This window comes from Dermacentor variabilis, chromosome 10, assembly GCF_050947875.1.
Source record: "Dermacentor variabilis isolate Ectoservices chromosome 10, ASM5094787v1, whole genome shotgun sequence".
Taxonomy (NCBI): Eukaryota; Metazoa; Arthropoda; class Arachnida; order Ixodida; family Ixodidae; genus Dermacentor; species Dermacentor variabilis.
In genome coordinates, this window is record NC_134577.1 from 6,272,733 (window position 1) to 6,298,465 (window position 25,733).

The following is a 25,733-nucleotide window of genomic DNA, read 5'->3' on the forward strand; positions in this document are numbered from 1 at the left end:
ATCAAGCCTGAAGTTTGCCTTCAGGTCCATCACATGGTGAAGTTTTTTCCTCCAGTCTTCCACCGTTACGTGCTTGATTTTTTCCCTCAAGCCGTCTTTGACCGTGGACAGCTTGACGCCTCTGTTGTCCTCAGCTAGGCCACTTTTTTACCTTTGCCCACACGAGCTCGATAGGATTAAATTTGCAGTGGTATGGTGGGAGCCCGAGTACGATGCAATCGGCCCTTTCAGCTGCATTGTCTACGATGTAGCTCAGAAGTGTGGCTTTACAGATGCTACCAACTCAAGCAGCTGCTTTTTAACCACCCTTTCACTGTAGGTGATGTTTTTGCTTTTGAGTCACTCCTGTATTTTTTCCTTCTTCCAAGCTGTTGACAGCAATTTCTCTTCTCGCCAGGAATGGTAAGATGCATTAGCCAAAACAATGACGCTACCAGCAGGCAACTTCTGCAGAACGTCGTTAAGCCATCCCTCGAAGTGATTACCGTCCATTTCTTCGTGGTAGCCGCTTGTTTTTTGGCCTCAGAATATATCTAAGCAGCCGTTGACGAAGCCATCCTTGCTGCCAATGTGCGTCACAATCAGGCGCTGGCCTTTTCCAGAAGGTTGTTCCAGACCCGTTGACAGGACATTTGCTCGAGCGTATAGGTGTCCGCGCTTCTGCACCACGACGTCTGTCCACACGATCAACCCAGTGTGTACGGCCGTCACCCATGTCTCGTCCAGGAAAAAGATCTTTTGGCCTTCTGCCCGTAGCGCTCCACGTCACGAAGGTAGCGATTCTGCCATTCAGCGATGTCATCCCGGTCGGTCAGCAGCGAATTGCCTCTCCTCTTCTCGTGCTTGAATCAGATCTCAACAAGCAGGCGATGCACAGTACACCGCTTCAGTGATGGGAGATCCATTGTTGCGTGTGTCGAGGTATGTGTGGCTGGCAGGAGGTCTGGACCCAACTTCATGCAGAGTCAGAGACGAGGAGAGCTTTCTCGGTGAAGAATTCTTTATATAATGTTGACATGTTGTCGTTATCAGGAGAGAGACCAACAGAGCAGCTGCAAGCTGCTCAAATAACACCCCTCAGTCCACAGATTCCCCAGACAGTCCCTAAGGACAAAACAAGGTCGAGAGAGAGAGGGTCTGGGCAGCCTCTGTGGTCCTAACGCCACTCTCGTTGGCCGGCACATCCTCAAACCGTGCTGCGGCGTCGGGCCGATCTGGCGGTCGGTCAGAATGGTGCGCCGGGGAAGTTTTATGGCCCGCATAGGACAAAGGGAACCAACTGTAAGGCACAGGGTCGAAACACAGCCCTCCTTTGGAAACCGTCCCAAACACAGTGGGAGTCGTTTGTGGTGCAGGCACTGCTGGACAAAGGAGGGGGGGTTGCGTTGCTGCCGGCACGGGGAGGGGCCGAATAGCAGTCCGTGGTCCGGTGGCCGCTTCCGTTGTGGATGCAGTGCAGCCACGGTGAAACCCGAGCCGTGCACGTAGTCGTGTGCCCGAAGCAGGGACCATGCGGGGACGAATGCTGCCTCCACAGTCGACACACCATAACACTGGCCTTCCGTCAGACAAATCCCAGGGCACAAACATAACACCATATACGCTTCGAGAACTCGTTAGTGATCTTCTCAACCGTCGGTATCTCGTTGTGGCGAAAGAAATCGTGCACACGACCTCGGTGTGCACAACGTGTCATACTTCGTGCTGCATCTTCTTTTCTCCGCATTTCGTGGGCACTTTCGCGAGGGCGTCGACAGTTTGCCACCCGAAATATGCGAAGCTTTGACCTCCCTTCTAACCTTGAACACTGTGCTTTCGCTGACACCGAGCATCTTGAGTTTGTAATGGTTGCGATAAATGCATTGTTTTATATAAGTACTTGTTCAATGGCAACTGATTCATTTGAAGCTCGGAACAGGAGTAGTAAATGTGCCGTGTACATGCAAACAAGCGCAAAGCTAGAGCTTCTCTTTCTACTTTTGTCACTTGCATGAAGCTAAAGAGCAGACGACGGGCAGCATTGTGGAAGGCAAGGGGTTATTTTTCGGTCGCAATCCTGCATGTGCTGTAGCACATGAGAGCTCTACTAAACCAGTTATCAAAATACAAAAGTCTTTATTTATACCTAGAATTGCGCGTTTCAGAAGCATGATTTTTTTAGTGGAATTATTTTAGTCACGAAGGCAATCGGACATCGCGCTTTGGTCATCTGGGCGGGGCCTCCCCTTTTTTCTAAAGTTGTATCCGACTATAGTCGTTTCTTCTGTGCCTGCATTCTTTTAAGTTCTGCTACAATCCTCGAATCATATATTGACCATACCAGTTGTGTTGCCATCTTCATGCTTTGTTAAAATATGCATATGGCTTTTTATCAAAAAATGCAAATTGTCAAGAATCAAAATGAAGTATCTAGTTTTCACACATTATATGCTTATCATGCTGAGCCACTGGTGTTGGCACTAACAGTGTGTACTCAGACACTAACAAGAAACAAGCAGCTGAATTTCTTGCACATGCAAGGCGCTCAGATCTCTCAGTATAAGAATGTATACTTTGCTTAACCTACAAATACGCCTCAGGATTTCTGCTGTTTACACCAATGTCCCCATGACAAAAAATGAAGAGTGCCCGAAATTTGCGTTCATGAGAACAGTGCACCCGTGCGTCCACATTTCACGACAGCGCGCATGTACTCATGTAACTTTAAAGCTGTTCCTTATATTGCCCTCAGCGACTATAAATACCTTCATAGCACAGAAATAACTTCTGAAAAACACACAAGATACGTGAACGAGGCAGAAAGCGCCGGAACCAAAACTCGCCTGCAACGCTTATGCACTGTTCACTTCAGAACATGTGCATATTGCATGAAACGAACACTTATACGCCTAGCACCACTGCGACACATTGCACGTACATATCACAGTACACTTACGCTTCGTAAAAGTAAGAACGCTAGCGCTCGAACATTCTGTACGTGTTCGCGGTCACCAATGCGCATCGCAGTCGGCAAAACAGCTCACACGAAGCAAGACACAAACAGCACATTACGATTGCCTGCAATGAAACGACAATGAAGCTCATCGCTACACATCGTGTCATCACTTCTGAAACACAAACCAGCACTGCACAAACGTGCAATCTTCGTATCGATGAAGCGCGTACACACAACACCCACGAACACTATATGCTGATGTGGGCGATCGCAAATCTTTTCTTTTTGGCGCGTATCGAACTAATGTCATGCTTAGAATGCAGGTTTGTGCGATGGCCTTCACGTTTGTAATGCACATGCAAAAAAACGGCCTAAAACACACAAAATCGGCGGCTTCATTCCTTCCGATCCTCGCGTAAACACAACACACATCCGTCTGTTTCCTTTGGCGATCGCACGTACTGAAGACTGTCAGAAAGAGTACAGCTGCTTGTTGCGTTAGACAAATAGCTTTGCAGGTGCTGAATAGCTCTTGCAATCATCACAATAAACCACACAAAAAAAACAAACTGCCGCTGCAGCCTAGAGGTCTAGGCCTTGCGCCCCGCTTCGCTTCGAACCAGCGCCATGTTTGTGCGGACACCGCACGGAGGCAAAAGTTCACGACCGCCTCTCGTGACGTCACGTCGGCCATTATTGGCGGACCGCTGGCTTGCGGTGCGGCGTGCGGCCATGGGCGGTTTGAGCGTAAATCGGCCCTTAGACTGCGCAATCTTTGGGATCGGTCCACGAAAATAGGCACCCACTCACAAGAAGTCGCGGCGTTCCCAAAGGAAGCTGAACGCTTTAAAATAATGGCGGTTTCGCCCGAAAGCGAATCATTTAAAATAGAGCACGGCTTAACGTTGCACATTCACGGAGGCGACCTGGCGCGACGCGAGGCAACCGCTGCCGTGTCGCAGTGCCGAGGCAAAAACCAATTAAGCGTATACCACAACGCGTGATGAACGCCGACGTTACAAGCGTCGTCATCCCTCAATGGTGCACTGCACGTCATGGGTCCTCTGTTTGAATCCTGCCACAATTTCATTAATGTTTATTAATTAGATCCAACGTCTTTCTTAGCGACTTTACTACCACTTTTCTGTACTGCTTCAAACCTCTTCCCTGGGCTGATCCCGGAGATAGTGCACAGCCGCGCCAATAACATTGCATCATTTTCATGTTTGACCTCTGTCGTTGTTTCGCACTTTTATATTTAGGTCTGAGAAGATTTAAGATAAAAGGCATACGCTGTCAGTGTTTTGTTTCATGACATTTGTTTTAGGACTGCCGTTCTCAAAATGCTGAGGAATAAATTTGCCAAGAATATAATATAAAACCTGGTATGGGCAACCATGACAGAATGGTGTGGCAATATAACCCGCTTTTACTGCATGTCATACGGCATGACATATAGCATATATATATCTAAATGAACCTTATGGCGACGGCATACATTCGTTTGGTGTGTTCATACAATTGCTATCCCAATAGAATAGGCCTGCTGATGTGGTGGAATGCTACTTAGCAGAACTGCCAATGTGCGTGCGCACAACTCATGCCACCAGCACGAAAGCCAGAACCTGGCTCCGGCAAAGCGTGGCGGTGCGTCCACGTGGCTTCGTTGCTTTTGCAGCCAAACGCTTTGCGCGTCTCTTGAAAACTTACAATCATATATGTTCTAAATCTCCACGCGCGATCCGCTCATGCGCCGCAGCGTTATGCGCCTCGAGTACCCATGTAATTGTTAAGCAGTAACAAAGTGAAGTCATACGCAGTCACTCCACTCCAGAAAATCAATCTCATTCTTAGTCAACAAAAAGAAAGGTGAACGCACAAACTTCAGGGCGTGACATACGGGATGCTTTCACTATTTCCTTTTGCGTTCTATGCTGTTCTAACAAGACAAATGTCACTATGGAGCGTACTGCATGCGTGCTGCTTGCTGTGCAGAGGAAAGTTACCGCCCGTGCCCGCAGGAACCAACTAGAAGTGTTTACGCATATGCGGCAACCCGACTGTCCAGCATAAAATAAAAGTACAAAAAAAAAAACGGCAGGAACTCTGTTGGGGTAAGTGTGCGTAAGCATTGTGCCACTTGCTCATCTACACGCAGCCCGGTGTCATCAATCGTATTAAACTTGATCCGACCAGTATAAACCCTTATCAGCCCTTATCAACCTTATCGGACTAGGTCCGACCTTTATCAACCCTTATCTGTCCTTATCTGAATCGCTCCGAGCATTATAAGCTCTTATCGTTCTTTAGCACCTTACCATCCGCGTCGAACTGTTGCGAAAATTGAATGTGTTCAGCAACGCTTCATTCGTATCCGGTACGATCGATTTCTTGGACGCCGTGTATTTTATGCATATGAGCATGTAATGTGCATGTTTAATATTAGACTCCTAGAAATAAGGCAGAAATACCGTGGTTATTTATTCTAGGACAAACTAATTCAGAACCACTTCTCTCCGCGGTTACTGTCAGCTGTAACGTTCTGCGTGCCTCGCCCTAACTTGCGTAATCCTAGCCTTTTCTACGTGAATTCCTCTCGCACCTCTAACGATATAACACCTCTCGTAACACAACGAAATACCTTGCGTCATGACCTGGATATATTCTGCTCTGCAATTTGCTCATTATCTGATTTCTGTCTTTGATTAATTCAATTTTCTTGTTGCACTTTGTACCACTATTGTTTGAGATATTGTTTTTCGGTTTTATGTTCTTTGTGTAACACAAGTGCACCAATATTAAGGCGTAAAGCTGTCTTGGGCACTTTCAGAAAATAAGTAAATTAAAATAAATGAAATGAAATTATCAACCGCGATGAGATCCATAGCACTCCTCATCATAGCCTTATCAACTCATTGACTGCTTACCTGTGTTGTGTGACGCAAGTGCATGAGTCCTCAGAGATCGGCGGTATTTCGGTAGGTGAAGGAACATCCCAGCGGAAGGCGCATCCCGCAACTACCGAAACGCATCGGGATGTCGCGTGTTTGGCATTAAAATTTCGCAAAAACGGAATTTTCTAATGTATACACTGCTTCAAGCTGGGTCTACATGTGGTCCTAGAGATTTCTTTTATTCCACCATTACCAAATCTTTCACGAAAGCCTTCATAGAAACGGTTCGCCTTTGACATTTGTTTTGTGCCGCCGGTGCAACACATTCACATGGTTCAGATATATGCACCCTCTGCAAGCATGGGTGTTAAGCAAATATTCTGTAAAAACGTTGAATTTAACTCCGGTCACAAGTGAAGTATCTGCAGTAGATAAAATATTTTTGTAGCCAGGAACAAATGACAAGCCACCCTACGAAATATACAAAGGCGGTGTGGCGTAAAAGTATCCGCATGGCGTTGAAGTGCCGGTCGCCAGAAATATGCACGAAGGTCAATGTATCAAAAGGAACACCAAGGTATTTAGGTGGCACGGTGGTCCATTCTGTGCCAGCACAGTGAGTCTGCGTGCATTCCCAGAAACCAAACCAATGACCTGAGCGTTTTTGAGTCACCCGCCGTGGTTGCTCAGTGGCTATGGTGTTAGGCTGGTGAGCACAAGGTCGCGGGATCGAATCCCGGCCACGGCGGCCGCATTTTGATGGGGGCGAAATGCGAAAACACCCGTGTACGATTTAGGTGCACGTTAAAGAACCCCAGGTGGTCGAAATTTCCGGAGTCCTCCACTACAGCGTGCCTCATAATCAGAAACTGGTTTTGGCACGTAAAACCCCATAATTTTTTTTATGAGTCAATGATAAAACTTTGTCAACGCTCGGTTTTTCTGAGCACAAAAAGTAAAGATCACCTGCGTAAGCCAATACTTTGAGTTCGTTGCCTAAAATGTTAAAACTATGAATGCCACTTTCCGAAGTGGCATTCATAGGTGGCCGAAGAAAGCAGATGCACTTCACGTCGGCTCCGTCTTCGTTCAATGATTTCGCAGGGAAGTCACCGAAAATCACCGAGTTTTTGCTACCATCTCACGCAGCAAGTTACCTAGATTCTGCCGATACCAAGTTCAAGGTGGGAATCCCATTTTTTGGAACTTCTACGCCAAATTTTCGTCTGTGCCACACCGGCAGCCGCGAGCCTAGGCCTATGTAGGCGCACCTGCGAAAAAAAAAGAGTACACGTGGCGCGCGCCCACGCTCGCTCGCAGACGGAAGAAATGGAGGTTCTCGTGCAAAGGGAGAACATTTCCCAAGAAGAATTCGAGGCCGGCACGGGCTGGAGTACCGTTGGCTTGAAAAAGCAAGCCGTGGAGAGATCTAATACGAGCAGTTTCGGCGCCCACCTCGCCACCGGCGGAAGGAAGCAGAAGCGCGAGCAGAATGGTGGCTAATATACCCAAGAACGTAAGCCCCGGATTCAATCAGGGTCGAAGAGAGAGTAGAGCCAAGGGTTTACTCCAAGCCTTCGGTAGGCACAAGGAAGCGCTGTTCGTAGACGCTGCAGAATGGTGGCTAATATACCCAAGCACATGAGCCCCGAATTCAATCAGGGTCGAAGAGAGAGTAGAGCCAAGGGTTTACTCCAAGCCTTCGGTAGGCATAAGGAAGCGCTGTTCGTAGACACTGTAGAATTCGGGGATCGACGTGCTTTTGCAGTGGCCGTCCTCAATACCAACAAACAATTGGTCAGTTCTTGTAGTACACGTGGCAAGAACTCCGAGGTAGCGGAAGAGGTGGCGATAGCCCTAGCCATCCTTAACCCCACTTGCAGATACGTACTCAGTGACTCGCAGACGGCGGTCAGAAACTATGCACAAGGCAGAATTTCGCCGAAGGCTGAGGCTATACTCAAATCCAACGCGAACTATGTCACCTTCAAGGAGACGGAGGAACGACACATTATATGTTTCCCGGCTCACACGTCCCCCGACACCCCCGTACCCAACCTCAACGGGGAGGCCCACCGCGTAGCGCGATGTCTAACATTCCGCGCCCGCGTAGAAGGATCCTCTCTTGGGGTTGGAAATCCAACGGAGGCATGGACAGAGAGGGACAGAATGACCAGGTACTGTGATATTACAAAATTTTATAAAAACTCAAAGCGTGTTTATCCGCCCCCTAACCCCAAACTCGACAGGGCCCAAGCGGTAGACTGGAGGCAGTTACAAACAAAGACGTTTCCCAAGCGCGTCCATCTCGGGAGGATATATCCGGACATCTACTCAGACGATAACTGCAAACTATGCGGCAGGGCTCACGCATCTCTTAAGACACATTCTCTGGGAATGTGAGGTTATATGCAGAGAAAATGCAGTTGCTCCAGATGAAGCTGCGGTGCAATGGACGGCCGCGTTGCGCAGCTCTAACCTCCAAAATCAACTATGGGCCATCCAGCAAGTCCGTGAGGCGGCGAGGAGGCAGGATCTGCGGACCTCCTCGGGGGCGGGCTAGGCCCAGGCCACGAATTTGCCGGATTGTCAATAAAGTTGTTACCACCGCCACTGCACTTTAGAGCATTGTTTCATAAGTTATAAAGATTCAATATTATTTTGGGATGTGCTTCAAAGTACTCTCAAGAAAGACTTTATTTTGAATCAACATACCATTCGGTACTTGAGTGCGCCAAACGAAGACCTGCCTTTTTATACCGGGTGTTTAAAATTAAGCTTTATGGTTTTCTTAAAATTAGGCACATGGACGCACGCGGAGACCACCTGTGCAAATAAGTTATGTGACCAGGGGGACACAAAGTGCCAATTAACTAAAATTGAATACTTAACTTTTTGTTGACTGCAGTAAGTGGGTATGCTTGTATTGAAAAGTTAGAGGCAGTTGTGTTTCTACACAGTATCAGTTGGAAGAATTCTTTTAGCGTGTCTGTGCTCCGAGATATACGATTCCAAATTTTAATTGTCGTTCGCTTGATTGCGCAGGCCAGAGAATAAGGATCGGCACAAAGCTCCTCCCTGATGTGACGCGGCTGTTCCGTGCGGCGTTTGGTCTGACAACAGGGCGAAAGCATAGGCAAATATAACCGTTCCCCTTCGCCTCTTGGCTATTTAGAAAAAATCCAGTTTTGTTCGGCATATTAATGCATCTTTAACGTGTACTCATCATTTTGGCACGGTGAGTTTTCGCGGTTTTGTGACGTCGCATGACAGACAGGCGAAATGGGCGCAGCCCCGAAACGTACGTACGTTTGACCAATAGCAGATGGCTAATGGCAAAAAAGCGTTGAATGGCAAAGAAGAATTTTACTTTTGTTAGGTCTAACCATGCATAATCATAATCAATGTGCGCATATCATATCTGATAGGGCGTTTTAGCGGCTTTTGTGACGTCGCATGACAGACAGGTGGAGTGGGGCAGCCCGAAAATTTTTTGACCAATCGTGAAGGGCTGATAGCACAACTGGAATAGAAAAATTTGGAATAGCTTTACGTTATAGCGCCCCACCAGGGTGTCTACCAACCGGGAAAACCGGGAATTCTCAGGGATGGTGAATAGTCTGGGAAAACTCAGGGAATTTGTGCTTGAATCAGGGAAAATTATTTGTCATTTTATTGAAAGGGAACGAAAGTCGGCCTGCTGCTGGCTCGAGTAAAAGAGAGGAATCGTAACGAATTGTCTTTGATGCCGTGTGGTCGGCTGGAGTAGTTGCCAGTGTACAGTCAACGACCGATTTTCTGGACGACCGTTGTTTGGGACATTCCCGATAATGTGGACGGCTTCGCGGCACCATCCGCGTGCCCCACAGAGTCAGTGTATAAGAACATCTGTAATTTCAGACGCAAGAATCCTTCGCCGTCCGATTTCCCGGACTTTTTGCCGCGACTGCAGGTCCGCAACGGCATTAACCAAAGCCAACACCACCGTTTTGATTATCTTGCCGCCTCCAACAGGCGCTTTCGCACGCAGATCCGCTGGTAGCCGTAGCCACCACCGCGGCAACGCTAGGCTTAGCTGCTTGGACGTTCGCTATTAAGGTTATTGCCGTTCGGTGTCGTATTTTTCATTGAAAGAATTCGCCGCTGTCAGCAATGGCACTGACTCCGCTTTTGTAATTTTCGCCATTTGCTTCGAAGTTCGGAAGGCGCTGTACAGCGCATTGCATAATGACGGTAATGAAGTCAGCTTCGTCTCAATATAGCAGGGTTACGCGGTGAAGCATACACCATGTATTGCGGTGAAGCATACCAGAAGTGGGAAGGTGCAATTGTCACGGGATACAGTATGTATTCCTTAATTATACACGCGTGCACCCGCCATCTCTTCTCACAGTATGGGCAACGATATGCCTAATAAGTGTACTGGCAGGCCTTCAGAGCTTCTTTGGATGTGCCTGTGAGGATCTGAGCCCTTAAGGGCAGTAAAAGACATGCATTGGTTTTTCGGACGTTTTCGTGGTCCCTAGGGAGTACGAAAAATCGGACGTTGACTGTAGAACTGACCAAGAGGATGCTTCAAATGGTCCGTGGGGCGAACGCGCGGCGGAACGGGGACAAGAACAGAAATGACCGTCGCACTGAGGAATGATCGGGGAAGGAACTGTGCCGCCTCTTCTTTGAAGGAGCTTGAGCTCAACAAGCAAAGCGTTGGCTGACGCAAAGATGCAGGTAACTCTCATCCGAACCAAAATAAACTCTTGAAAGCAGTGAAACATAAAACGGAGGCATTGTGCGTGGGCTGAGGGTATGTGAGGACAGTTGAGGTTGACTTTCCAACTGCTGAGAAAGTCTCGCTTGTGAAAAAGTTCGGGCCGAATACCAATGATCTAGCTATCACTTGCTAGAAATGGCTCATTTTCGAAAATATTTGCTTCTGTATGCATCTATTTATTCGTATTTGAAAATGTTCAGCTCGATTTCATTTGCTGTGTATTTTACTATCCCCTGCCTTCAGTTTTCTATTTTGAATCAAATAAACACTACTCCTTACTATGCAAAATGGATTAAGTTTTTTTCTTCTTTTAAATGCTTACTTGAGAGTGTCAGCATCGGGCGACGTGGTGTCCAGCCTGTCTTGACATAAAATAAAGTTCTGTGTTGCTCAGGAAAAACCTGAAAAACTCGCGGAATTTGAAAATGTCAACTTGGTAGACACCCTGGCCACATATTGTCCTGGCCGCGATTACCGTCCACTGCGCTGTCGTGCGCAAGCTGAGCATAAGACAAGCGTTCGACTACATACGATGGCCGCCAGCACCCGATAACGTGTCGTGCTCGACTGATTTTTCTCGCGTGATTGAAGGGCGCCAGAAACCTTCCAGCCATGGAAACTGGAGCGCGCCCCGCCCTCCAGCGCAGATCCCACGATCGGCGCGCAGCGCGGTTGGGGCACTAACCCGCGCCGGTAATTGCCGTTTCCAGACAAGTTGGCAGCGACCGTGTCTGTATACCACGGTGGCTTCATTGTTTTCCGCAAACAGCGCTGTCAACTGCGGGTCGCCATCCAAGGCGCTTTGCTGTCCGCGGGCGACATTCGATTTGACTAGCTCACAATAGCGCAGCTGCATCATATTTACAAGGCTCAGCCAAGCTGGCATATTAGAGTCCGATTGAAAAAATAAATGTTCAGATCCCACGCACTGTGGGAGTATGCTATGTTACGCGAAGCATTCGGCATTGTTTGGTGCTCCGCAAAACGATACCAGGTGGACGAACGTGTTCCTGTAAATTGAGTAGTTGTGCGTACCTGTGTCGCGAGCGTACGTGAGTGTGACGACAGCAGCCCGACAACCACGTTGTAGACGTTTGTATGACGGCAGTGGCATAATTTCTACGCCGGCCGTTCGACGAGAGCCTACGGCGTCGTTATAGGTTCCGCGTAGGGCGAGCGTAGCCGAGAGGAACACGGATCGTGACGTCACCGGCCACTACCTAGCTGTTATACAATCGTACGTATACGCATCGTTGTTTTCATGTGGTGTATGTGAGAACGACGAAGGCAAAAAACTTTGGCGAGAAAAATGTTAAAACGTGATTAATCTGGGCCGTCATGAAGTCTACAATGCCCCACAGTTTCTGCATAGCTTAAGCTGCTACGAGGAAACTACTGGTCGAAGTGGGCCGCTCCCGAAAGAGTCTAATGCGGCGCCTCGAGGCGCGTGCTGTCGCAAGGAAAGAAGGCAAAGTGGCACGGGGTGCACCCGCCGGTTGTTTCAAAGAAATGACTGGCTTTGGAGCGAAAGGAGCATGTGCGATTTTCAATGGGGATACAACTTTCTTGTTCGTCCGGCAAGGCTTAACGCGACCCAGGCTCGGGTCTCCCACGGGGGAACGTCAAGGCCCTGCCTCAACGCCGCCTCGCGGGCTTGGTGGACTGCCCACGTCAGGATTCCGAGGTCTAAGCTGCGCAGAGCGACGGTTCACCTCGACGACTGGCTCTCCGGGGCAACTGCCATGCTTCCTATAACTACATTGCACTCCCACAGCACGTGTTTGAGTGTTGCTGGTCCTTCCTGGCACAATTTGCACGTGTCGTCCTGATGCTTATCTGGGAAAATGCGTTTCAGACAGAATGGATTGTGTTCGTCTGGAGCTTTCTCCAAGCGACGGCCTGCCTCCTGTTCAGTTTGGGACTCGTCGGCGGGTGTATCCTTCTGGCGTTTAGATATGCACTGGTTATTTCATTTCAAAAGCCTAATAGTTTATATAGCTCAAGTTGTAAAAAGTTGATTAAGGACGGTATTCACGTGTGTTTTTCCAAGCCAGTATACCGTACTATATTTGGTAATCATGCGAAAACACCCGTGTGCTTAGATTTAGGTGCACGTTAAAGAACCCCTGGTGGTCAAAATTTCCGGAGTCCTCCACTACGGCGTGCCTCATAATCAGAAAGTGGTTTTGGCACGTAAAACCCCAAATATTATTATTATATTTGGTAATCATCAGTTGTCTGATGTGTTGAATCGTGTTAATGAAATGTGTTTCTCCGGCAGTAAAGACTCTGATGCTTCCTGTGACGACGTGGTAGAAGACTGAGGGATTCTTTGTTCTCTGGGACACAAGTAGCAAATTATGTAAAAAGCCATAAACTTTTGCTTTATTTATAGTTGGGGCGCATACTTCGGGGAGGGGGGGGTGATGTTCTGCAGCGAACACCGAAGAAATTAATCATATCACTTAATTATCACAATCAGCTGATTGTGATAATTCACAGTCTAGATACCTTGTGTCACATCAAGGTATCTAGATACCTTGATGTGACAAAAGCCAGAACCTTGCCTTAAGACCTAATTTTTCCTATTGGATTGCGTAGTCTCTAGAGAGAAAGAATGTTAGATAGACATTTCGAACCACGCCGAGCAAGGAAGAACAGTTATATATTTTCCAGGAAGAAATAATCCAAATACGCGGTACATATACGAGCGTTCTAGTGAATCTCTTGAGTGGTTTCACTTCTTTGATTTGTGTTTAAACTTGCTTGAAAATTGACTAATGGTGTGTTTAGTGTAAGTGCCATAGTCTTGCTTCCCAGTAATGAAGCAAAAAAAAAAAAAGAAAAAAAGAGTGCGACCGTGACCTAATGTTTAGCAGCCGGCTGCTGTGCTCGATGACAGAGGTTTGGTTCCTACTTCGGTCACACATTATTTTATTTTTCTTAAAGGGACACTTAAGGGAAAGATTAAGTCAACGTGGACTGTTAAAATACCGTTTCAGAAACCTCGCAGCGTTTGTCTGGTTTGAGACAAAATTGCGTCCGAAGGATACCCGTAGCACAATCCAAATAGCCCGCCACGAGCGGGTGAGTGGTGACGTTGCATACGCCATCACCTCCCATTACTGCCGTCGATGAGTAAAATGGCGCCCGGAAGACGGGCCAACGATTTTTTTGCGCAAAACGCAAACGCACGGCGCTAGAGAAACCCACCCAAGACAGAGCATTCTATTCGCCGCTGCAGCTGCTTTCGGTCAAGTGTCGTGGTTCGTTCGGGCATTCCGCGACATCACATAAATGCGGAATTCTCTGCTACTTGCTGTTAAAGCCAGCGCGCACTACGCGATAACGAAACTACTGAAACGCGAAAGCGTGTGCGACGCAGAGTCGAGCGAAAACGAAGCCTTTCGACCGCCCGCGTCGTTCTCAAAGGTAATGTAAACGAGTTCTTTTTTCTGAACACCGAACAGAACTGGACAAGCAATACTTTCTTCAGTCTTATAATGCAATGCAATGCAATGCAATGATCGTTTATTACGAGAAGTTCAGTACTAGCAGAGTCTTTAAAAAATGGAAGGACTCTGGTAGAGCCACTATCAACCGTGATTAGACCCATGTAACCCATCATCACTCCTCATCATCCTTATCAAGTCAATGACTGCTTATCTGTCCGTGTTGCGCGACTTGAAGCGCATGAGCCCTCACAGATCGGTGGCATTTTAGTCGGTGAAAGAACGCCCCAACGGAAGGCGCATTCCGTGGCCACTGAAACGCAACGGGGGTATGGAGTGTTTGGCATTAAATTTTCGCAAAATCGGAATTTTCCTGATGTCTACAATGCTCCAAGTCAGCTCCACATGCGGTTTTAGAGATGACTTTTATTCTACCATCACCAAATATATCAACTAAGCGCCTTCATAGAAACAATGTTTTATACATTACTTTCTTTATAGTGATTCATCTTACGTGACGAACAGGTTTTCTCGTTGGGTAGGCGTATAAATACTTACGCATTTAAGGATTTTGTTTTAAATCCCAAGCTTGTCTGACTTCTATAAGGAGCGTCGTACAGTGGATGACTCTGGATTAATTTAAACATATTGTACGGGGAGAAAATACATGTATTTACAATATATACAGTTACAAGGCTGTAGCTCAGTAGCCATGGTAACACCGTCTACCGATCCTCGAGACACTTAAACCTCCTCTTCACCTCCCAACGTCCTTTTGTCCACAGCGGCACAAACTCGTACGTGAAAATATCGTCTTCAACGTGCACCCAAGTCCGCACTCACTCCCGGCATACAGCTTGGCAGCTGCGCGGCGAGGGGCTCTTGTTATTACAAGATGCTCTGACGGTTGCGCGGGAGTGAAAATACATAGTTTGTTTAACAGGAAACGCGAGGTTGCTCCGATTGGTTACTCCTCGCTCCCGGAGGAGGAAGGCAATAAAAAGGACGGAAATGGGGGGTCGGGGCACAATGCAGTGACACGTGGTTTCTTCGAAGCTGCGTGTCCCGCGTTCGCTGAGGCGTGCCCTCACATATGCGCCTATTCTATAGTGCTGACGGGCGAAGACCAAAATGATGTCATCGGATCATGGCTGGCATGCCGGCAAACAGGGAACAGATCACGGTTTCCGTTAATCTCGCGCGATGTGGGAAATCATCACGGTTTGTTGGCAACGCTCGCACAACTGCACGCTATACTATACTGCGGTACGTACGCCAATTTCGATAACCGTCCTTCGCGGCACAATAGCGAGAATAGGCGGTGTCATTGGCCCCTGAATCTGAGCTATTTTGGTGTAAAGCGACAAGGGAACGGTGCGAGAGACGAGGCAGTGCATGTGCTGTTCGCTTGCCCCGTCTTGTGCTCCGTTTCTTCCTTCGAATATTATCTCTCTTTCTCTGGCGCATAGGCGTAGCCGGCGTGTCTGCTCAACGTACACATTTCGTTTTTTCACCTCTTATTGCAGTCGTCTAATACTGTACCGTGGGGCGTTCTTGGAATTTCGTCCCCGCCCACCTTGGCTCAAACCCTGAACGGAGCCCGTGACCTCTATGCGCGCCTAACACCGCGACAACTCTGCTCGGTCAGAGAGGAAGAACAACGAAACTGACTGCAATTGCTCTTACAAAATGCCTGAGAGAATAAACGGAGCTGGAAGGAAACGCGGAGGAGCCGCAGACCACGTCGAACGGCATTGCTGGAAAGCTCAAGGCTGCAGGCAGCCGGGAGGTCGATTCTTATCTGCCCGCGTTTCCGCATCCCTGCGAGTAAAGCTCTCTCTCGTCACAATCACGCAATATCGTGGATAATAGGTTTGAGCTTTGCACTAGTCTCGCAATTGATTGTACAACGAACGCTAGGGGTGTGAAGGGTCTTTGCCAAGAATTCGAAGGGGGGGCGCACCACTGGGTCGTATACTGCTGGAATAGCGTAGTGTGCTCCGAATACGTATTATTACTTACAGCGCGAACGAATCAGCAGGAACAAAGAAGAAAGACGTTCTAGCTCTAGGAAATAATGCAGATGCACCGACTCGCCCACCTAGATATACCGTATATCCCAACATGTAGTGGATCCAGTATAAGGAGGAGAGCACTGCACTGCAGTCCCTCTCCCAACTGCCCGCGCTATTCGGCAACTGCGGTAATGGCGTCAATTTATATGTGGCACCAACGCGCATTGGATGCTAAGCATTTGAGAAAGAATGCGCATGTGTGATTTGGTAACGGACGTGCTTGCGGTCTTTCTTACAGTAGTAATTTTCTGCGTGCATCGTGGTAATCTGCGTTACGGCGCAACCTGCTCGAACAGCGTTCAATTACTTCTTATTTTCGAAATAATGTTTTGACCACGGTGGTCGCGACTCATGCGCTTCAGCTCAATACCAAGTTCACAAAGCTGTGCTAGAATTTGCCTCAACCACGGGACTATAGAGTCTCGTCTGCAGTGCTCGCACTCCGCGTGGTGTTTGTCTATGTGTACACGAATAATAATAATAACAATAGTCCATTCCTTATTTGCCTCGCCCACTAACCCTAAAGTCCGAGCGCCGGCGCACGCCTAAGAAAATTGAAAAGAAATTAAGAATACAAATACAGAAAAAGAAGACGTGACATATAAAAAACGACAATTATGAAAAGGCACAGTTTTGGTGTTGGGCTGCTGAGCACGAGGTCGCGGGATCCCGGCCATGGCGGCCGCATTTCGATGGCGAAATGCGACCCCAGGTGGTCAAAATTTCCGGAGTTCTCCACTACGGCGTGCCTCATAATTAGAAAGGGGTGTTGGCACGTAAAACCCCACAATTTTTTTATTTCCAAACATTAGGCTCAGGACTTCCGGATTTTCGGCGCACCATATTTATGCTTTAGTGCAGTCATAAGATAAACCAGTGGGCATATTTAGAGCGTTTAGGACATCGCTGGCGAATGTATTTGCGCATACTGCTCAAAAGCTCCGTAAACTTATCTACTTGGTCATCAACATTGGTTTTGTCTGTAACCAGTGACCAATGGTTTGTGGACAAGAAATCATATCGTCACGTGGTAGTGACGGCCAATAACACAGTAGCAATTAAAGTTGTGAATGGTGAAATTAACACTTCATTGGGCGAACCTGTGCCCAGAAAAACAGGTTGCACTCAAAGCACAACGATAGCGGTGGACACAGTCGGCGATCGTCGAAAAATCTGATCTGCCGGTCAAGCGCGTCGGCTTTTATACATGAGTCATCGAAGTTTCCAGCATTTCCAGGGTAATCGCTGGTGCCTGCGTGTCGTCCAGAAAATATACTACACAATCCCCGTCGAGTGTACAATCAAATTACACAAGTTTCGGTGACAACAGACAACGCATAAATGCATCGATAACATTCCAGTAGGAACAGGAGGAAATAAAGAGAGAAGGCAAGGATGTTAACCAGAAATGCGTCTGGTTGGCTACCCTACTCTGGGGGACGGGAAAGGGAATAGAAAGATGAGATAGAGAAAGGTAAGCTCCAATCATTGAGGCGTGTCTTGCGCTGAGTGTAAGTTGTTAGTGGGTAAAATGCATGCAGTCACCGAAGAAAGGATAAATTAGTAAACGCGTCAATATAAACCAACGTAATCACCACACTTGAACGCAAAGCACGAGGATTCGTTCATGCCACTCACTGGCGGAGGCCTGTTTCTGGGCAAACACAAGTGCAGTTATCTTTAGTGACGGAGGAAACTTACATAATAATGCTAATAATAATTACGGCGCTTGAATACTTAAGATCAGTGGCTAATATAACTTAGTATAGTATTCATCGTGTTGAATGACGTTTGTTCAGGGCGTGTGTGCCGCTTAACACCGTCAATGTTTTTGGAATAACGCTCACAGCGAATAGCTTTTAATGCATGCCAGTCTCAAAGCGGCATGATGCTAGCGCTTAGCTTTCCATAATGCAGAAATAATGTAGCTGTGAAACACATTTCTGAAGATAAACTAATCTCAAGAATATTTGAAAAAGCCGCAGAGGCGCCCTCCTAGCCGCCCTCGTGATGAACAATAAGCGAACGAGGTGAAGCCACAGCCCGTCACGGGACTCGTCTTCGTCAGGGCGTGAAAGTTGAATTAAAATCTTGGTTATTACATGCCGAAACCACGATCTAATTATGAGGCACGCCGTAGCGGGGGATTAATTTTGACCACTTGGGGTTCTTTAACCTGCACGGTACACGAGCGCAATCTGCCCCCATCGGCCGCCGCTGCAGGGATCGATCCCGCAACTTCGTGCTCAGTTTCGTCGAGGCAACGAGTGCTTTTGCCGAAACGTTGGCTAGAGTTGAGTCTTGTTCGGGATTTGTTTAACTCGAGCGTCCACCTTCCTGTGACGCGTTGTTTTTGCCGCGGATATTCGCGAAATCTGCCAAGGCGTCCGTATCATCGCGAACACAGCTTTAATCGAGAAGTGTGTATATATATATATATATATATATATATATATATATATATATATATATATATATATATATATATATACTAGCCCGATGACGCGGGCACTCCTCATAAATCTCACTAGTACCTGAGTCCTTCCATATTTTACATGGAAGGACTCTGGTTCTACGCAGATGGATAAGGCGCTAAAGAGCAATAATGCCATATAATGGCCGGATCAATTCTGATAATATTAATAAACACTGATAACAATTGGTAAGGGTCGGATCAAGTCCGATAAGGTTGATAAGGGTTAGTAAGCTTTGTACTGGTGAGATCAAGTTTCATCACATTTATAATGACACTGGGCCACATGAAGATGAGCAAGTTGCACCATGCTTACCCGTACTTAGACAACTCCCGGAGGAGTTTCTGTGAATGTTTTTTTTATGTGTTTCGGATGCTTCCAGTAGTTGATTGGTGCATGCTGCTGGTAGAATGAGAGGAGGTTATACTCTTTTAATGTCTCGTTTCATTCCCTTTGTGTGTGTCTTGTTGCTCATAATTTCGCGGCGTGCACATCGATTTCAGAAAGCCAGGCTACGCGATCATTGAGCTTTCTCGCAAGCTGTGCGAAATTTCCAAAGTCTGTATAAGCACTTCCCCCTGTGTCGCAAGCCAAGCCCCATCACTGTGCGATAAATGTGCCAGTACCGTGACACCAAATACAATGATGAGCCTGCGCGCACTGTTACAGAAAAATCTAAGAACAAGAATGCCGACACAGCGCTGTTGGCAGTTCACACGTGACATCGGCTGTAGTGCTTGCATTTGATTTGTCATGGGAAAGGTACGCTGTTATTGCGATAGCAATTGTGTTCATATAATTGTTATTGCGATAGCAAATATATGAACACTGCAGGCGCATTTCTGCCGTCGCTATGATGTTCCGTATAAAGTGCAATGACGATAACAGCGCCGCCGCGCGCCCCAAGCTGTATATGCGAGTGAAATCGCGGAAGGGGAGCCGACAATTGCGGCTCAATCTCGCTCGCGCGAAAAGGAGGAAAGCGGGGAGGAAGCGCGCCGTCCGTCACGGGGGGGGAGGACGTCTACTCCTGCAGCAACTGCGCATGTGGCGGCTGTGCGCGGTCGCGCGGCCGCGTTTTGAGAGCGATCTGCGTTAGAGTCTATATATCATAGGTGCTTCGACGGCTCGTAGCTTCGTGCATGCTGTGTTCTCGGTGCGCAGTTTACGTTTAAGCCATAGACAGCACGATGGTCACTTCGATCGCTGCTGCTACCGCGCATCCTCACGCCAGCGTTTTGAAGCGAGTGTCCCCGGTCATCGAGTGTGATGCGTTGATGTTTACTGTGCGCGCTGACACCATGCTTGTTAATTTAGTTAGAAAGCAAATCTTTGCAAGTTGATACCGCTGATAAAAGTACTATCCTTACTTCCTTTGGCTGTCTGCTAATTTGCTATCGCAATCGATGCTTCGCCTTTCGAGCCCAACTGCGCCTTTTTGTTTTATAGCGATAGCAATTATATGGACACTCCAGGCTCATTTCTGCCGACGGCGTTCCCGTACCGTGAGGTTCCGTATGAACTACAAGGGCGATAAAATCGTCGCCGCGGGCCGTATGCTGTATGCGCGAGTGAAAGCGTGCGAGGGTCAGCCGGCGATCGCGTCTCAATATCGCACACGCAACGTACGAAAGCAGGAAGGAATCGCGCGGCCCTCCGGCGCGCGCAAGGCTTCGGGGAGAGGGTAAGGATGGTGGGCATTCTACTCCAGGCAGCCGCGTGCGCGCCCGCCGGGCTGCTGTATCTTGAAAGCCATCTGCATGCGACGGGTACAGAGTCCGCGTTGCGCTGTTTTCGCGGCTTCGAGTTGATGCGAGCGGCAGCACGAAGGTCATTCGTTCGCTGCTGCCGCCGCGTTTTCACACTGCAACGTTTTGACAGCGAGTTTCCGCAGTCATCGAGTGAGATGTGTTCACCTTTGCTTGTGCGCGCGTACGTGGCACCATGCAATTAACTTATTTAGTATGCCTGTGTTTATAAGTTTATGCGGCAGATAATGCTACTATCCTTACTTCGTATAGCTGTCCACTAATTTGCTATCGCAATCGATTTCGCGGGAAACTGCAACTTATTTTTATTGTTAAACATACGTCCTCGAACAAATTTCATCCGCGAAACGAAAAAAAGTTGCAATTTCGCGCAAAAGGGAAAGCATCAATTGCGATAGAAAATTAGCAGACAGCCATACGAAGTAAGGATAGTTGCTTTATCGGTAGTATAAACTTCGAAACATTCGCTAAGTAGATGAACAAGCATGGCGTCAGCGCCCACAAGCAAACACGAACACATCACAGTCGACGACCTCTGGCACTCGCTGTCAGAACGTTGGCGTGAGGAAGCGCGGTAGCAGCAACGGGTGAAGTGACCTTCGTGCTGTCCATCGCTTCAATGCGAATTGAGCGGCGAGAACACAACACGCACGAAGTTATGCGCCGTCTGCAGGTCGCATTAAAGATGGGGCGCGTGCAACCGCGCTTGGCCGCGCAAAGTACGCAGTTGCTGCCGAAGTAGAACGCTATTCCTTTACCCTCCGCGCTGACTCCTCGCTTTCCTCTCTTGCGAGCGCGAGATTGAGCCGCAATCGTCGGCCCCCCTTTCCCACGGTCCCAAAAGACGCAGTTGCTGCCGGAGAACAACGCCGCCCCTCGCTCCCATCCTCCATGGCCTTTCACGCGACGGTAGACGGCGCGTTTCCTCGAAGCTTTCTTCCGTTGTGCGCGCCAGATTTAGCTGCAATCGTCGGCACCGCTCTCGCGTTTTTACTCGCACATGCGGCGCGTGGCGACGGTGTGATCGCCCTTGGACTTATACGGAATGTCACGGCGATGACAACGCCGATGGCAAGAATGCGCCTGGTGTGTCGCAATAAAACGTTTGATTTTTTTTCCTTTTCTTCTACAACAGGTCAGTACGTGGCGGCGGAAGCTGCGAGGCAGGTGGGCGACAGTCACGGGCGACAGCTGACCTGGCCGAGCGCCACTCTCAAGGTGATGCGCCGCCGTGTGTTCAGCGTTACGCAGCAATGCGAGCAGAAGACGCAAAATACGGGTGATCGTTTAAAAATTTTCCAAGGTTAAAAAAGATTCCTCTGGCAGATAACATAATTCTTGTGCTTCAGCTGGATTATTTGGAGAGGCGGACATTACTACCACGAGAAATACAAATTGACGTATTATACCAATTAACATATTTTCTCTAATTAATCACTTAATCATATTATGGCACATATCGCAATTTACAAATTGTAGCCGTAAGTTTGCAAGACGTTTCCAATTGAACGAATCCCCAGGATGACACCAGTTTCGATATATTATTTCCCAAATTGTATAGACGAAATGCATGGGCGTTCCAGTTGTGCTTTAATGCAGAAAAGCGCGTTTTGTTAAAAAAGAGAAATAAGTGGAACAATATTCCATTTTTACAGCGAGTTTGATGGCGCGTACCTCCTAATCTGCGTCATTCTGGAAATTCATTCCAAATAGATACGCCTGGCAAAATCGCCGGCTACAATTCGTAAATTGCAATATGTGCGTTAAAGTAATTACCTAAGAAGTTAATCAGTTATTTTTTATTAATTGAATACGTGTTCCCATTTCTCGTGCAAGTAAGGTCCGCCTTTCTGAATAATCCAGCTCAAGGACTGAAATAAGTTTATCTGGAACAGGCAATTTTGAAGATAAAGCTTGAATATGATCAACCCGTATAAACAACAGAGAAGTCTGCACGAGGTACCATACAGTCAGGTTTATCTGGAACAGGCAATTTTGAAGATAAAACTTGAATATGATCAACCCGTATAAACAACAGAGAAGTCTGCACGAGGTACCATACAGTCGGCGCACTTTCATCGCCATGGTGTCCCGCTCTATCCCTGCGGACACGGCATGCGCTTAAATGATCGGCGCTCGCGCGTGCTTCGGGTGGGGTTCTCGAGAACGCGGATTCGAGGCCGGCCTCGAATCTCCCTCACATCGCCGTCACGTCGCCCGAGGCCGCAGTCTGACGGGCCCACGCGCCGACGCCTCTGAGCGACCGCAAGGACTTGGCGCGGCGCGCCACGTCGACATGCGGGGGTGATTTGAACGCGACCCGCGTGCGATATGTGCGGGCGGAAACATTTCGAATAGAGACACCGCTTCGAGTCGCTGCCGTTTGTTTCTCAACCTGGGAGCGACTGGGAGGCTAGGCTATAACTATTTAACTTCAGGTGCGATTCGCCATTCCATTTATCAGTGGAAACAGTGAATTTCAGTGAAACTGAAAACAGAAGGTGATTGTAAAACCGATGCAGCCACAAGCGACAATAAAGTTGCGTCGCATCGATATATATACCACTGGAAAGGTTTAATCGAGGGAGCGCTATCTTTCTAATTATTCACTTAATAAGCGCGACATACGATAGAAAATTATTGGTAATGTCGAGTATATAGTGTGTCGTGATGAGCCGATATTCTTCTATTTCAAAGCGATATCTTTCCTGGGGAGCCTTTCCCGGTTTTCTCTGGGTTCGCAAGTGATGTGAGCATTAACACCGACTAAACCGGAGCAGCAAAGACCAGAATAAGTGAAAGCCACGAAACAACGTCACACCGCCGTTGTCACACCGTCCTGCCATCGTCGTGATGGCGTCGTCGTCATACATCGTCGATGCATGCCATCGTCGTTACTGTTTCGTCATGGTCGTCTCACGCCAAACTTCAGCTGGATGAAGAAATAAATAGCAGTGCGAGTAGCTGTGTGTATGGAGTGCATCCCAGTCAGCACTGGGGAAACTCCATTGATAAATGTAATGGCGAATCGCACCCGAAGCTCCGGCAATCGCGAAGAAGGGGAGCAGGGGCGCGGTGCAAGAATAGTCTCCTGCACAGACTGAAAGTGCCTTCCATAGGAATAAGGCGTCCGGCCTGTATTATGTGTCACGCTCCAATTTTGAGCCAAGTGACAACACATTTTTTTTAGGACGCGTCAAGAAGCCATAAGCAACAAAAAGAGTACACACGTCGGATGAGGCACAGATTCTGCCTGCTTGCGCGGAGTTTCGTGCGACAAGTGACAGAAAATATCCGCATGCTGAGTCAATTCACCGCCAACCACATAATACGAGGTCGACATACGCAGGAATCGAAACGAGAGCGGGCTGCTTCGTAATCTTGCGGTCTTTCCGCTACGATACCAGTAGCGATGTTCGCCCACATAATTGCGTTTGTTTGCTCAAAATTTCAGAACCAGTCTGCTTATGCCGAGAATGGGTTGCAACACTGAATCGAACATGCGCTGAGAGGGATTCTCCTTCACGGTGGAAATCACCGAGCTAAAGAAAGTCCAGCGGAGGTACGTATACAGGCTAGAACACTGCACATGCAGGCCGCTTTTTCAGGCCCGGCCCGAGGCCGAAAGTACCATGCGTTGGCCCGCACTACTCCGGCCCGGTGCTTTTAAATCTGGCCCGTGCCCGGCCCGGCCCGGTTCTGTCCGACCCATCAGCCCTTGAGCCTATACGAAGCGAGATCGTGTTCTCGGTTATTACGGCGAAGCTGTTACTGTGTAGTTGGACGAGATTTGTCGTGTCCGCATGTGCGGTGCACACACAAAAATGTAGGCCGCTTCCGGAGACAGTGCAAAGAAGCGGGAAGCGCACAGTGTGCTGATTTTCCATGAGGCATCACATGGCGTTATCAGGTTACATCGTCACTGTTCCGTTACATTTGACACGATGACGCTATCAGATGACGTCATCAGGTGGTATCGTCACGTGACGATGCTGTTATTCTTAAGGCACTTGCGCTTGGCAGAGGGCCTAGAGGAATGACCTTGCATGCTGCACTTCCGCTCATGTGCGTGCATGCATGACGTGCACCGCTTGTAGCGTTGGTAGTGCTTTTCTTACGTCGGCGACAGCTTTGCGGCCGTTCCTGCGGTGAACGTCAGAGTTGTCCCTCGTAACCGAGCGAACGAACATAGCGAAGGATGAAAGCGAACGCGGAGCGCAGCGGCGTATGAAAGACGGCGATAGCGAAGAGAGCGCGAGGGGGAAAGTGGAGGAGTAAGGTGTAACGAAAGCGTGACAAGAAAAGCGTTGTGCAAGACTGGCTCTGCTTCGACGATGGCTACGAGATGACGCCAGAGTATAGCGCGCGTCAGACATACGGAAACAAAGCGCTGCATGAGAGGATCTCTCTCTGTCTGCGGCGGCTGCTGTCGTCCTGCCTCGCGCGATCTCCCGATTAGCCAGGCAGTCGCGTCACACTTCCCACCGTTTGCAACGTGCCGCATGAGAGAGATTGTCCGCCCCAGCCAATATATCGCGAAACGAAAACACGTATAGAGCTGCGGTCAGATTTCGCATTATGAAGTATCGTAAACGTCGGTGCATTTTTTTTTTAAAGATGCTGGCATGCGATTAACGAGCGCCGGCTGGTCTTCAGTCTGCATCAAATCAGTTCTTTGCCCTGCGTCCCCTCTTGCTGGCTACTTTAACTGTGAGAGAAATGAACATTTCATTTCATTGCTAACTGAACACGCACAAATTATTATTCTATTATTTGGTATGAAAACACACATATGCAATGGACAGTAACGAAAATAGTGAGGGATCGGGCTGGCAACAGCCACCGGGAGTGGCACGAGGCCTGCTTACATTTAGGGAGGAATATATAAAAAACACATCCATTGATCACCATGCTCGTGTTTTAAAGTGAGATATTAATGGCCGTACTACATTTTCTAAATAGTTGTGCGGCAATATGCTGTAGCGAATGCATAGTTTAACACTTCCGTACACACCGCCAGTCATTTCATCTCACTTTTAAATCGCATGTAATCGTTGGGGTGGACGGTGATTGAACGGGAGCCTTGTAAATTTGGCGCGAATGTAAATTTAGACATGCTGGTCTATTGGCTTTCAGGGGCACCACATACACGGTCACTAGAAGTTTTTTTTTCATGAAAATGGAATTGGTGATCCGCAAGGCTAACGTGCACGTGCAATCATATTTTCACATGGAACGATGCCATGTTGATTGCTTTCTTCGGCTTCATTATAATGGTTATCAGTTTTTCAGTCTACAATTTAGGCATCCTTGCTTCGCAATGTGTGCAAATTTGCACTTTCTCTACTTTTGCTTCACTGCAG

At 48.1% G+C, this 25,733-nt stretch overlaps 1 protein-coding gene and 1 long non-coding RNA gene across 2 annotated transcripts in view; one reads left to right on the forward strand and one right to left on the reverse strand.

The window, feature by feature from the left end:
- The window catches only part of LOC142559769 (uncharacterized), a 448,941-nt gene that overhangs the window by 412,744 nt on the left and 10,464 nt on the right, over nucleotides 1–25,733 (reverse strand). The window lies entirely within an intron of this gene.
- The window catches only part of LOC142559778 (uncharacterized), a 139,332-nt gene that overhangs the window by 58,102 nt on the left and 55,497 nt on the right, over nucleotides 1–25,733 (forward strand). The window contains exons 3-4 of the long non-coding RNA XR_012823247.1: nucleotides 21,506–21,588; nucleotides 23,825–23,932. This is a non-coding gene — a long non-coding RNA (uncharacterized LOC142559778). The remainder of the gene's footprint in view (nucleotides 1–21,505; nucleotides 21,589–23,824; nucleotides 23,933–25,733) is intronic.